Source organism: Gigantopelta aegis, chromosome 3 (assembly GCF_016097555.1).
Source record: "Gigantopelta aegis isolate Gae_Host chromosome 3, Gae_host_genome, whole genome shotgun sequence".
Classification (NCBI taxonomy): domain Eukaryota; kingdom Metazoa; phylum Mollusca; class Gastropoda; order Neomphalida; family Peltospiridae; genus Gigantopelta; species Gigantopelta aegis.
Window position 1 is genome coordinate 49,520,436 of NC_054701.1, and position 4,747 is coordinate 49,525,182.

Here is a 4,747-nt window from a genome sequence, read left to right on the forward strand (position 1 = left end):
AACTGTTCAGGAATATCTGCTACTCTGCTTTGACTACTTTTGTAGAAGCCAGTTTATAAAATGTAGAAGATCATGTAATGTTTTTGTTTAAAACGAAACGAATATAAACCTGTCATTCCCCATCAGCTTTTTAGCTGTGGGCTTATATTAGTCTGACAGTTTGTGTATAGTTTTATTATGTATTGTTACAAATCAAGTTTGACATTCATGGCAATTTATCCATTTTTGACAGTTATGTCCTTTGAACTTAGGAGATAAGAAAATTGGTTTTCCAGACTTTTGTGTTGCCCGAAGATATTGAGATAGCATTTTATATATAGCTTTATCATGTACAGTTACAGTTCAGGTTTAACTTGGTGATTTACCCATTTTTCACAGAGTTATGGCTCTTGAACTTAGGAGATATGACAATTTGTTGAAACATGTATCAAATGTTGCCCGAAGATATTGAGATAGAATTTTATATATAGCTTTATCATGTACAGTTACAGTTCAGGTTTAACTTGGTGATTTACCCATTTTTCACAGAGTTATGGCCCTTGAACTTAGGAGATATGACAATTTGTTGAAACATGTATCAAATGTTGCCCGAAGATATTGAGATAGAATTTTATATATAGCTTTATCATGTACAGTTACAGTTCAGGTTTAACTTGGTGATTTACCCATTTTTCACAGAGTTATGGCCCTTGAACTTAGGAGATATGACAATTTGTTGAAACATGTATCAAATATTGCTCTAGCAGTACTCTCAGAATGCTTATTATTATTATTTTTAAAATTTAAATTATTATTTATTTTTAATTTTATTATTATTATTTTTTAAATACTGACACCCCTAACCCCGTTTTCAGCTGCTATCGAAGGAATTTTAAAATGATAGCCCCACACAATTCCTCCTGAAAATAGTTTATTGACTGGAAACATCTTTAAATATGAATTAAGGTCCAGTAAAAATTGATTGATAAACTAAGGTCCAGTAAAGATTGATTGATAGAAATGTCATTAAATTAAGTTTTCACTAGGCTTTGATACACGTCCTTAGATTTGTAACAAGACCAATATGAAAATACCTATTTAATAACATAATTATATTACATGAATGTATTACATTACATTCAAAGTTTCCAACCATTAAAATTGTATACTCTAGTCTAACTCTATATTGTTTGGCGGGTTCTAATGAATCACACTATTTGCGTCACCTGACATTTTTCGATACATGTGAATTACTGCCTATACGGTCTTTTAGAAATCATTTCGCGTGATGAAGGGGAAGATTTGGCAATTAGTTTGAGAATACAGTTACTTTGGTTTTCATCCATTGTCGTACTAGGCGGTTTTTCTAGCACGGCTTTCTGGCACCTTTCTACTGGTTGATTGAACTAGAAACGTCTATAGATGGTTTACCTAATTTGGGAATGTCATTATGTTGGTTCCCCTGTTTGTCTCAGGAGAGGGAGTATTTTTTTTTCAATAGTTATATAGAGAAATGCATTTAAACGTCAACTTCTTTAAAAAAAAAAACCCCACTTATTCAATTCTAATCAAATTTTGTGGTAAGCTTCTTTGGCACATGGAGAAACAAATATATGAATTTAGTCTTTTTGATGGCCAACATCGTTTATTTATATGGAGGGACTAGTACTGTATCTATTGAGCTTCTCCATATTTCACAGTACTATTTTATGGTCATGGTCCACCATGTGTTTGTACTATCTCAGATATTTTAATCTGGATGTCACCCATTTGGGCCAAAACCAGGGTACAGGAAAGTTAAGTACACCTTTTCTGTTACAATTATGTGAAAGGTAAATTATTTTAGTAACCGTTATATGTGAAAGGCATTTAAAACAAATGTTACATGTCACATGGGTAGACGCGTTCTGTCCTAAAAAAAACAATCAGATATGCCCTAAAGGTCCTATGTCAAAGTTGAAATTACAATATTTCGTTATATTCACTTTAAAAAAAAAAAAAAAACTCGAAATTGATCGATCCCACTCATAATCTTCCCATAGTTAACTATCTCAGATATTTTAATCTGGATGTCATAATCTTCCCATAGTTAACTCTATAATAATATTTTTTAAGTCTTGGACTGAACGACGAAACGGGTTTTCCCGAATAATGCGTGGCTAAATATAGCATGGCCACCATCTTTGTTTCTTTAGTCAGTTAACTGCAAAGAATTCTGGGTAAATTTGATGTAGAATGTGTACACATAAAACAGTGACGTCACTAGTTAATACGTGTGGCACTCTTACGACCCCCCCCCACCCCCAAAAAAAGAAAAGAAATCCATTGGTTTCTACTCATAAATGGAATTATTTGGTTGTAATATTTTATAGGCATATAATAGCTGAAGATATAAACTTTATGTTTTAAAGCAAAAATGTATAATGAAAACAAAATGGCTGGGAACTGCCATTATTGGAAATTTGACACAGCACCTTTGTGCTGTCAAAAACACCAAGACAGAATGTTTTTCCTCAGGTGTACCATCTCAATGTGCTGTAACAAACAACATCAAGACAGAATGTTTTTGCTCAGGTGTACCATCTCAGTGTGCTGTATCAAACAACATCAAGACAGAATGTTTCTCCTCAGGTGTACTATCTCAGTGTGCTGTCAAAAAAACACCAAGACAGAATATGTTTTCTCAGGTGTACCATCTCAGTGTGCTGTATCAAACAACATCAAGACAGAATGTTTCTCCTCAGGTGTACCATCTCAGTGTGCTGTAACAAACAACATCAAGACAGAATGTTTCTCCTCAGGTGTACCATCTCAGTGTGCTGTATCAAACAACATCAAGACAGAATGTTTCTCCTCAGGTGTACCATCTCAATGTGCTGTCAAAAAACAAACAACATCAAGACAGAATGTTTTTCCTCAGGTGTACCATCTCAGTGTGCTGTATCAAACAACATCAAGACAGAATGTTTCTCCTCAGGTGTACCATCTCAGTGTGCTGTCAAAAACACCAAGACAGAATATGTTTCTCCTCAGGTGTACCATCTCAGTGTGCTGTAACAAACATCAATACAGAATGTTTCTCCTCAGATGTACCATCTCAGTGTGCTGTAACAAACACCAAGACAGAACGTTGTTGTCGGGCATCATACGTCGATATTATGGTCGTTCTTTTATATCAGTTCTGACAGCTAAACTCCTAAGTATGGATGGACTTCGGATATCATTACGATAATGAACTATAGGTATCTTGGTTCAGTTGGTTACAGTTCGTGGCCAAGTTATCATGATCTGACAGGATGTGACTATGCATGAAACGTTTTCAGAAATACAAAGTTGAAGGGCACAGCGCATGGTTGATCATGTCCATTTTCAAATTAGACAATTGCTAATATATTTAAAGGACACCGGACACCAAACCATACATACGGAGTAATGAATTTATTTGCCGTCATAAACCACAACACGCAACTACCGTGCTCCCCTTATTGACTAATTTAAGTGTGCCAGTCTTGGTTGGGTTTTTTTTTCGCCCATCTCCGATGTTTGCCAGAAACTGTCAACAGTTGATGAGCTACAACATTTAGTATTAGAATACCAACATTTTCTTTAAATTAGCCATTTAAAAATATTTTTCAAGGAAATACTTCACATATTTGAAAATTGGATCAAACTAAATTATTTCCATTGTGAACGGTGCCTCAGCAGTCTTGGCGAGAACATCTTCTTTGTTCATGGCAATAATGGTGTGGAAACAGATGCGTGTTCACTTCTTTGTCAGGAATCAGTATCATATTTGTCAGGGATCAGTAGCGTCTGTGAACGAGGCCAGGTTAAAAAAAACAAAAAGCAAACTTTCTACAGAAATACAAACCAACTGAGCCAACCAGTCCCTTGGAGAAAATAATATTTCGAACATGTTTGGTGCAAATGTTAAGTCGTGCAATTAGGTGGCACATATAAGTGGTCTAGAAGAGGACATTCAACCCATATTATCATGGTTAGGAAGAGGCTAATGGAGTTTTTCTACCACTCGCGTATACTGTCAATCTGCGTCAAATAATCCGAAGATGTTGCAGATGGAGATGGTGGTGATGATGTCCATTCAAAGACTGAAGATGATACTAATGATGACAGCTCTGCTTATATGTAACTAAAACCATTTGTTTTAACATGTTTTACTTTAAAATAAAGGATTTGGTTTCTGTACATGTAAGCTATTTTGAATAATCTTGGCACAGTATGTTCGTTAAAATTGAACACTGATTGTCATTTTTATTTGTATTTCACTTTATAAATGAGATTGTTCATGCGTTTTTATATACTATTCATATGAGTACAATTTAATTAGTATTTCTATTGTAAATAACCAATTTGGGCCACAAATTGGCCACATTGGTGGTATTCTTATTCTTTGGCCAGTCCTAGACAACAAAATAGTACTGTCAAATATTCAGAGGGTTATTAGATAGAGAATGGTAACACAAGACCCATCATATAACAATCTCTAATAATGACAAAAATTTTGTCAGTATGTCAGATATTTTTAGAATCAGCACCATTTGCTTTACATAAAGAAGACTTGTCAAACCTTCCTTATTCTGATCTACCTCTTAGGCTAATATATTATTAATTTTATTTCAGGAAAAATACTTCTACAATTGAACACCAACTATGGCGTGTTGTCTCTATCGACTCTTCGACTTGGTGTGGAAATGATGAGCGTAACTCTGAGGACGATCCCTAGAGGCTGCATCTATGGCATGTCGGC